General features: G+C 41.9%; 1 long non-coding RNA gene across 1 annotated transcript; it reads left to right on the plus strand.

Annotated features, from left to right (window-relative positions):
* The first annotated feature begins 210 nt into the window (after positions 1-210).
* On the plus strand, positions 211-5,156 carry LOC135491417 (uncharacterized). Its single transcript, XR_010447816.1, has 4 exons — positions 211-317; positions 2,536-2,606; positions 3,979-4,021; positions 4,906-5,156. It is a non-coding gene; the product is annotated as an uncharacterized LOC135491417 (long non-coding RNA).
* The last annotated feature ends 5,669 nt before the right edge of the window (positions 5,157-10,825 follow it).

The following is a 10,825-nucleotide window of genomic DNA, read 5'->3' on the forward strand; positions in this document are numbered from 1 at the left end:
CCAACATCGTGTTGGGCCTTGTTTGCAGAGGCATGTGGTGACCAAGTTGGGAAATTACAGGATTAAATCTTTTCGAGGTGTCCCATAATCTTGCCAGTGTGGTTGACACATGCAAAGATTATCGTTGCAAAGGTAGATCAACAAATGGACATCACTCTTTCAACAAGATCCATGAGAATCACCAGGAGGTGGGTGCATCAGGTTGTATCTTTGCCGTATTTAAAGCTCAGCCTGAGAAGGAGCAGTCACTCTCATAAATATCTGCATAGTGTGCATGACGGTTCATAGACATATCCACGACACCACCCTCCTAGTAGGTAAGTAGTCTTTTGATCAACGATATATTTTTTCTTGCATGCTCAAAAAATGTTGCAAGCCTCCCACTTTGTTCAATGATAGCTATATAGGTACCAATCAATTCTGAGAGTTAAAAGGGACGCTATATACTTTGCAACCTGCATCTGACACATGAAGCATGGGCATCTGAGGAGCTTAACCCGAGTTCTGGCGTATCCTTCTTCAACCTGTATCTTTATAATGACCTCAGCCACTGAAACATCACTTTCACCACACGTATACCCATTACAGCAGAAAACTTCTGCCAACGCGGAAAATGTGTGGGTTTTCACAACACGAGGTGGCCGAACCAGCTTAACTGCCAAATTCATTGGCCGGCAAGCCACCAGATCGTGAAACCCGAGTTTCTCACCCATTACAGTAAAAGTTTCAAAAGCATAAAAGAATCTTTTATGAGTAATTAGTGTCATTGAATTGTGTTTGTGATAGAGGTGGCTTAGAAAACTCCTCTGTAGAGAAAAAGAGAATGGTTTAAGTAAAGAGACAAACACAGAAAGAAAATATCACACTGTCCGAAACTCCACAACCTGCTAGGATCTGAATGAAAGGGAGTGAATTACGCACAATGTAGGTAAAATGGGGGTATTTGTAGCCAAGGTCTAATGGATGTTTATGATTCATATTCCGGTAACCATGGAATTATTGAGCCAACCCAAGCATGGATATGAAAGAGGTGACTCTCGAGTATCACGACATAAATAGTTTTTAATTATGCAACAAGCTATGAAAGAGCTTTGGCTGTAAGCAGTAAGCAAATCAGACACATGCACAAAAAAAGTTGGGATCGAACTTTATACAAGTATGAATTTTCCACACTAATATGAATTGATATATTTGAAACTAGGTTCAGACGATCAGTATTAAAGCTCTGTACACACTGACAACATTTTGGGAAACATGTTGGCCAACATGTTGTCCAGGTGCGATGTTATCGAAAATGTTGGCAGTGTGTACAGTTCGGAAACATTCGGTAACATGTTGGCCAAATGTTGCTCAAATGTTGTCGAAATAATACAAAATCAATTTTGTTGCCGAGATGCTAATGATGTTGTCGAGTTTTATCCAATCAGAAATAGGCCACAAATCACATGATCTACCTTAAGCCATGTGATCTAGTCAAAATGGCAGCCTCAAGCAAGGAATGGTTACTGAGTGAAGTTGAACAACTTATTGCAGTATGGGAAAGTTGTTGTGCCTGTTTATGGGATGTAACATCCAGGGAATATAAAGTCAAGAACAAAAAGAAAGCTGCTATTCTAGAAATAGCTACAAAATTTGCCCCATGCTGGTGTCTCATATAAATCCATGGTCTTGTCCACATTCTTTTCTCATCTTTACGTCTTCTTCGCCGTCTTTCAATCAGGATACGTAGAATTATGGCAGAGCCACCGACAATACATCTTCTTCTCTTGGAATCTTCCATTGTTTATGAATTTCCCTCCAAAATATTCCCTCAAAAATCCTCATTTCTCGGAAACATTCGACAACAAGTTGCCCAACATGTTGTCAAATGTTGTCATGTGTATACAGGGCCAAATTTTCGATAACATCGCACCTGGACAACATGTTGGCCAACATGTTTCCCAAAATGTTGTCAGTGTGTACAGAGCTTTAGTGTGGAGAATGATGTATGCATTTGATGTCATTATTCAACAGTAAATTATTCAATGACACTCCTGAACGAGGTACCCTCGGGGTATTTGTAGCCCGCTGGCTCAGGGGATTTGTAGCCCCTATAATAAGCTCGATATATACTGTCACAAATCATGAGCAGCTTGGTTTCTCCATTCTTATACCTTGGTTATATTATTTGATCATAAAAGCCTTCGATTAAGTTGCAATGGTAACCTTTTTAAACGAACAATGATACATTTGAAGTTTCATACTAGTTTATCTGACATTATTTCAAAATAAAATATTTTCAAAGTTGTAATTACTGGTGTCTCTAGTTTTAAGGCATCACGGCAATGTTAAATCTAAGATAAGTTTGCATTCACACATCTGAAACTTTTCAAATTCAATAACAAATTTCAAATTTTCATCGAACGGCGTAGGCCTTTTACATAGCATGTACTTCGGTATAGGGGGTTGCGCACTAAAAAATGCAAGTGTCTTGCACCACGGACCACCCAACACGAAGTCTGTGCTGCACTCAAAAAATAATGGTCCCTTTTTCAGCTCAAGGTTCATGATGAAGTGTCTCGTTGTTGCCGTCATCATTACATTGGTTGTTCAAAGCCTAGCTTCTGGTAAGTAGACCCTGAATGTGACCATATAAAGGACCACCGCAAAAAGACGGGCATGTACGTATACCTTAATTAAAAGAGGTCCATTAATATTTAATGGCACGTGTTTCTTCACTTTTATTTGATGGCATATTTTCGTTGTACCTGGGTTGACCATGATCATTTCAGGATTTGGGAGATTTGACCTTTTTGGTGTGACCTTTAAACCAATTTTGATCCGTGAATTGACTTTTAGGCCATGACTGGTTCATTTGACCCATGATTCCACATTATTTAGGCTTTTGAACTGAAACTTCATCATTTTACCCCATATATACGGAATAAATTCAAAATTTATGAAAATACGGTTGATGATAATGAAACATATCCATACTGTCGAGTGAAACCGTATATTCAAAAATCAAATCAAATTTCTAGTGTGTAACCGTACGTTTCTGCGGCGGCCATTGACCGCTAGTGACTTTGAAACCAGGTGGTACCGCCTGGTACCGCCTCATTCTTCCGCCGGCTGGAGTGTGCCATGGGTCATCCAACCCCCAGCGGCTTGTACCACCTCATACTTCCGCCGGCTGGAGTATGCCATGGGTCATCCACCCCCAGCGGCTTGTACCACCTCATACTTCCGCCGGCTGGAGTATGCCATGGGTCATCCAACCCCCAGCGGCTTGTACCACCTCATACTTCCGCCGGCTGGAGTGTGCCATGGGTCATCCAACCCCCAGCGGCTTGTACCACCTCTTACTTCCGCCGGCTGGAGTGTGCCATGGGTCATCCAACCCCCAGCGGCTTGTACCACCTCATACTTCCGCCGGCTGGAGTGTGCCATGGGTCATCCAACCCCCAGCGGCTTGTACCACCTCATACTTCCGCCGGCTGGAGTGTGCCATGGGTCATCCAACCCCCAGCGGCTTGTACCACCTCATACTTCCGCCGGCTGGAGTGTGCCATGTGCCATCCAACCCCCTGGCGTTTTGTTCCACCTCATACATCTGCCGGCTGGAGTGTGCCACGGGTCATTCTAACCCCAAGCGTTTTGTTTCACGTGATCGCATACTTCCGCCGGATGGCTCATCTTCATGCTCATAAAAGGCATTTCTAACGTATTACTTCTTGCTGGGGTAGCATCGGATTAACATTGCACGGGTTTTACACGATCAAAAGTACCGAAGGTCCCAAAAAAATGCAATCATTTTACATGTTATTTCTCTTTATGGCCTGCATGGGGTAACGGAAGTAAGTTAAGCCGAACTATTGCTGTACCCCAGGTGGATGACATAGTATTAATAGTATTTTTACACTTTGTGAATCTGGTTTGATTACAACGCTAATGATATTGATCCCACGCATGAATTAGAAACTGTAAAAATATTTTCAGAAATGGAAAGCGACTTCGAAATGCAGGCGCTCAAGAAAAGAGGGTGAGTAAAACTTATAAACTTTTTGCGATTAATACCAACAGCATTTTAGTGTCCGTTGCAAATTCGATCCAAAATCTCATCAACGCTTTGTGATGAGTGGCTCTTGCAATGGTTGGAGCGGTGATCCGGAATTTTGCACTAAGTATGCAACAAAGGCTTCTTATGAATCCTTGACGACAAATGGGCAGTCGGGATTGTGGAACACTGCCGGAATCAAAATCTCTTTACGCCCAATAAGTTGTGGAACCACGACGATCTTTATTTATGAAAACAACATAGTTTTGAGCTTATACGTACCGGAATGGACTTTAAAACTGATTTACTAAGTGAAAACTTGCTTGTAAATAAATACCGGCGTATCACTGAAACCCTTTATAATAAACAGAAATTCATATCTGCGTAACTGCTGGTGTGATACGTGACCTGATGTTCTGGAGAGATAACAGGGACAGTTCCTTTGTAAATAGAAATGAACTGTTTAAGACTATCAAATATCTTTGTACTTCTTAATGTATATTCACATTAAGTGTTAACCGGATAAGGGAACAGGTATACCGCTAGAAATTGTATATGCACGTTGCACCGCTTTTATGTGCCGTTTGCGCGCACACTCTTTTATGTAAGCTTTAAAGGGACACTATAGGTAGCAGCTAGGCAGGCAAGATAAAGTTACACAAAGTCGCCAAGAGGGACCTCTCGCATCTCAAAGTACGTCAAAACTATTCACTATTCATGTAGTGGTGAACCAAATATGACATTTCGCCCTTACTGAGCTTATTAGTCACCCAATAATGGCCAGTTTTACCCCTCTGCTCCTGCCTAGACCCACTTTAAGAGTGTACATAATCAAGAAGAATTAATTTATCTTTCCATCTATGTTTCAGGTGGAAATCGCTCTGGTTTGCCTGTTCAAAGAGTTCTGAATGCCTCCCAGGCCATGTTTGCTCATATAGTGTTAAAAAATGCGCATTTCCAAAAGACAACAGGTGTTGCCTTTTAGGATAGGACGCCCTGGCACAACGATACCATATGGAAAGTATCGGAGTCACATAAAGTTCGCATTCTTCGAAATGTTTGATTAAATTGGTTATCATTGTGTATGTTGATACCTTACAATAAATAGACGTCTGGAAAATTCTTCTATTTATTTCTTCACTGCGGTACAAAGCAAATTTTATGTTATTCCGTGTCGTTGTAGTGCAAATTATACATGTATATTTCCGAGTAAACAGTTTTAAACAGAACTTCCCCAAAATGTTTGAACGCATTTATCAACATTCATGGGGAGCAACCATCACTACTATTCATAGCCTTTGGTGGCACACAATGTAGTACTTCTTGATACTGGTATCCCTGGAGCTTAAAGTGCATGTAAACGGCACATAATTATGTTTCGGCTCATATCATTTTGTGGTCGAGTCTGCTTGGGAATATGTAAAACTAGTTTCATGGATTTCTAAGCACCCATCGGTGGGAATCTCCTGTTGTATAGGGACGTTATATGAATATTGCCCGACACGGAGAGAAACATGCCGAATGTCGGCTTATTATATGGTCTACTTCGGGATGAAGAGCTCCCCATCGTCACCTAAATGCAACTTAAATAACTATAGCCTCGTTGGTCTATCGAATTACCGGAAACTCACAAAAGATAACTTTTCACTCAAAATAATGTCTTTAACAAAAGAAACATCACGGTGTTATCTATAAAACAGTAGTTATTCTTGTACAAATAAAAATAATGATTCAATGAAATACATGTAGCTATCCCCCGTAGAGACTTTTTAAATTGCATTGTATATCAAAACTGTTTCATTATAAAATATTTTTGGCTGACATCGACAGTCAAACGTCTTCCACACAATGTAAGCTTATACAGTATAGTATATACGGGATGTCCCCTTGTACACCGGTAGCCTATCCTCTCTGATAATGAAAGTCGGCCCTGGTCCCTTTATTGTGACTTGTCATGCACAATATGCAAAGCGCCGCTCCCCATACCGCCCTGAAACATTGACTAACAAAACATTAGAAATACCCGCTGGTGAGGCTTACAGATCTTCAGCCAATGACTGTGACGACCTGTGCATACAAAAACATTAACACGGAGTTCATGGAGTATAAATAGCCAGTTATAATACATGCAATATATGGCACCCCAAGAGGCCTCTTCAAAATGGCACCCGATACCGGTATTCACGAGGACGACATGTATAACACCCCAACGCGTACACCTCTCTTAACAATAAAAATACACGAATTATGCGTGTGTTCTGACATTCTTCTAAGCCGAAGCTGGTTGTACGTGGAGGAGTACAATGAATTGTCTCAACCGGATACATAACACAATTATACGCATTATACACGTGTTCACTGCGCATAAGGTAAAAATATGAACCGCCAATGTTGTACCTTTTTTAAATTCCGTTTCTTGTGTTTTGTTTTGTTTTTTCGGTATGGTACTGTATGCATGATAACTTTATTTGCTATTTTCAAATCTTTTCCTCTCACAACCTTACCCTCTTCAAATTGATTAGTGAAAATAACTATTTCATAGACTATTCTGATTATCCTATAGCACCGACTGTGAAATGTGTTGTTTTAACTATTTTAAATTAATTCTAATGGTAGTTATTTACTCCTTTTTTGACCAAAAACAGCTATTTACTGGTTATATTCAATACTATTTCACTAATTTCACAGTGTGCAAAATGAACTTCCAGATTTCACTCTGGTTATTTTTACTAATAAACTTTTCGAGTGTAATAATCATATTTGTTTATGATCGATTTAGATGCCCAAGTACTTTGCATTTACAAGCTACAATCCCTGTCGGTTCATCCGCCTCACCAAGCTGCAGCTGTGGAAGTCCTGTTGCCCAGCCCATGGTTGAACTACCACCTCGCACATTTTGATATGCGGCGGCCTGGTACTCAATTTGGCGAAAATCGTCAATCGTAAAACCGATCTTCTTTTTCTAATTGATATTCCTACGAATAAAAATACTCTTATTTTCGATTTCGTCACCTATTCTCTGAACATATACTATTGATCAACATCTCTGAACAGAGTTTGTTTATTTCTCCTTCAACGTGATATCTCCCGGTTGTCGTACCAACACGCATGCCCTCAGGAATGAGGAACCCTTCATCAGTCAGCTCTCGAATCTTATGGAAGTGGCAAGCACACTTTCCTTGCATGAAGTCCTTGAACCTTGACATGGTAATTGGAAAAGTGTCTATCACATCATAGTTATGGCTGGATGCAGTCTGGACTAGAGCAGTATTCACCCTATTTAGCACCGTAAACTCACTCTGAAACGTAAAAACGAGCATCGAGGTCAAGGTGATCTAAGTTGTGAATGGCCAAGTCAAAACCATAATGTAGATGAAGCTTTCCTTGAGAGACACCTGAGTAGTTTCAACGACCAAACAAGTAGGTGATCTCATGCTTTAAGTAACAATTCAGATAACATTTCAGACTCAAGTAAGTGTTTGGCATAACAGTTCATCACCAAACTACTACAATCAGCTAAATAAGGATTCTCATGACTGGATCTCTCCAAAGGGACAACTTGGGTGTGGGATTTAGGTGGTCAGGGCCGGTATATTCATCAGTTCCGACCAAATGAAGTACGTGTGTCCCCGTCGTACGATTCGCACTAGCGGTATCGATCATACGCGAAGTCAGTGTGCAGGACGAAACCATCGAAATACTATCCCTGGTTGAACATCTTACTAGAGGTGAGAACATCCGCAGAAGGACGTACGGTCATGGATTGAAGGACGCCATTGAACCACAGCCGAAGCAACAGAAAATGTCCTTTTCGCCCAAGCTGGCCACATCTCTAGCCCGCAACATAATGTGAACCCATGCAACCCAAATAAATCTACGGAAATGGACGCTTTTCGACCGGCGTATGGCCGTCGATCAATACATGTATACATCTTTTTTGTATCAGCTGTGCCCTCGCATGCTTTTGCAGGCGTCCTTTCATCGCCTCGTTCCTCCTGCGTGGGCCTTGACCTACTTGCCAGTGACAAGCTTCTCATACCATCGACTGGCTGGTGAAACCCTGCCCCGAATGATTTGATCATGACACGGACACCAGACAGTCCCAACTTGTCTAATGTCGCGGCCAAGGACTTGATGTGATTGCTGGTCAACCACTGGACACCACCGACCACCAGCACTGTATTGGAATTGTTTTGAAGGGGCTCGGATCTGAAGGAAAAAAAAGACGATATATATATATATATATATATACGCACAGAGTTCCATATATAATCAAACTATTGATATCATTTGTATGTACGAATGAAGACATCTTTGGAGCAATAAAGTGTTCTGTGTGTTAGTCCATGGTCATGTCCCCTTCTTCTTCTTATCATGGTTAACAATATACAGCCTCGTCCCAGGTCATTATATGCGCCTGCGCCAATTCCTGATAGAAGGTTGGATTGCTGCCTCGTCATGAGATCTCGCAAGGAGGCCCGTGTTTTACCAGGCTGCGAAAACGTTCTTCAGTCCAATAGAACCGAAGTTCGACTGTTCAGTCCACATTTTATGATCTCGTCCTAATTTTGTTCTCTTGACGTGGAGTGGCAAGGGATACTGGAGACGCAGTAACTGGTTTTATCCAAAAGAAGATTCTCAGGTCATTATTTCTTGTTTCCTTCTTCTCGAGACCAAACTCGGTATAATTTTCTGTGTTTCTGTAAGTGAAAATTTCCCCTATGATATATCAGACATCGAATGGTTGTCGTGAATAGGGGAACAAAAAGGTTAACACTGAAATACGGGAAACATGGAGATGTTTCATGCCCGAGCTCCACTTGGCTTAGGCCTGACTAGAACAGTCGACATATCCCAATACAGAAGAATTGCATTCGTTCCCGAACGAGAGTTGTCTTATATTATCGTCATTTTCGCCTGTATAAGTATGTAAGCTGAGGCGGTTCGTCCATATGCCACGAGAGCCAAGGGAACACTAGCAAAAGCCATCTTGCAGGGCTCAGTAGAGGTAGCCGCCATCGCGGCCTTCTAAAGAGCGGGTGGATAACGTGACGCACTGGAATGGAAGACCCCTCGCCGAGGACAGAACCGCGTGGTGTCGCATCTTTAACAGCTTAATGTCGCCCCAATGGCCGCATGGCTGCGGGACATGATGATGATGATGTAGAAGAAGTATTGTATTCAGTTTATTTACTATTGAGTATTTTGAACTATTTCCTACTCGGTCCGACACTGGGAGCTATTGGAGTCACCTGGTTATCGAGGTGACATGATCAAAAGAAGGGACAAGACAGACTAGACCCTTGCAACAGCACCGAAAATGTAGTCACACGGAATGAGGAACCTGCAGAACTAAAAATCCAGATGGCCGCACCGGTACCGGTACTTCCAGTGCATTAAGTTTTGTTGATTTTCTCCCTAAAACTCATCAAAATAGAATTAAGGACCAATAACACAACATTTGTGGTGCTATTTCCCCATGTAGAGTAATCAAGGAATGAAATATTCAAAGATCATTGACCCGGGAAATGGCTTTCTCAGTACAACCATGGTCCACTTGCCTGCAGGGCTCCTATTGGCAGGTTTTGTTGTGCAGGTTCCTCATTGCATTGTACCCTTTACAGAAACCGGCTACAATTCCTTGTCGGCAGCATTTACAGGCGCAACAGATCCTGTGCTATCACCACTAGCAGATGGTTTTTCCTACTTCATAATAGTTTCACTAACATTTAAACCATGAATACACCTTAAAGTAAAAGGTTAGTGATCTAAGCATAATCGTATTGTTTCGGTTAACATTTTTACCATGAATATACCTTAAAGTAAAATGTTATATATCATAGTATTCCATTGTTTCTGTCAATATTTGACCATATTATACACCTTAAAGTAAAACCTTGCAACCAAACCTTCTCGGGTATGTAACGTACAGGGCGTGAACCGCCCCAAGCCGTCACGTTTGGGGTGGGGGGGGGGGGGGGGGGGGTTATCCACGGCCTCGCAGAGGTCAGATGCTCGACCGACTGTCTCCAGAGATCCTTCCCCTAATGTACGTTAATAGCAAGGTCATCCGACCACGAAAGATAGTAACACGAAATTTGGGGCTTACCCCTTGCTCTTTATTTGGGATGTGTTACAAGACTCGGGAGGTCTTCTTAAAAGGCCTTGGTGTATTTCTTATTTCCCCTTTTTACCCTGTGGCTCTTCCTCAGTCTCGCTCTCTCTCTCAGATGGGCGCCCTGTGGTCTGGTTTATATATAGGCCCTATAAGGGCCAGCCAATGATAGCCGGTCACATGATGTTTTCAGTTTTGGTAGACTCGCGGCAGGATGCCCGGATTCCACGAACAATCCACCAGGTTAACTATAGTTACCCTGGCGAGCTATAAGGGAACCAGTACACCCCCACAGCTAGATGAAAAACATTGTCCCAATGCTAAAGAGGAAAATTCAACCAGCAGGTAAGTAATCAATTGGCTTGTCCACCGGCAACACCGACGTATGCTAATTTTGTAGAATGTACCTTTTAAGAGGTATTTACCGAATCGCCATGGATTTTTTTGGCCAAACGTTCCCAGACTTGCAGGACCTCCATCTGTTTATTGTTACATATATTTATAATTTACTTAGGAATGTTGTTGAATGACCAGAGAGAGAACCATTTCAATAAATCCCGGAATTAAATTTCTGCATCAAGGCAGCATAGTATCCACAACCGATTCGTTCCAATAGACCAATAACTTTCCAGCAAAACCGCTGCGAAACTTGCCCACCTCATATCTCACCGCTA

The sequence above is a fragment of the Lineus longissimus genome, chromosome 7, assembly GCF_910592395.1.
Source record: "Lineus longissimus chromosome 7, tnLinLong1.2, whole genome shotgun sequence".
Taxonomy (NCBI): domain Eukaryota; kingdom Metazoa; phylum Nemertea; class Pilidiophora; order Heteronemertea; family Lineidae; genus Lineus; species Lineus longissimus.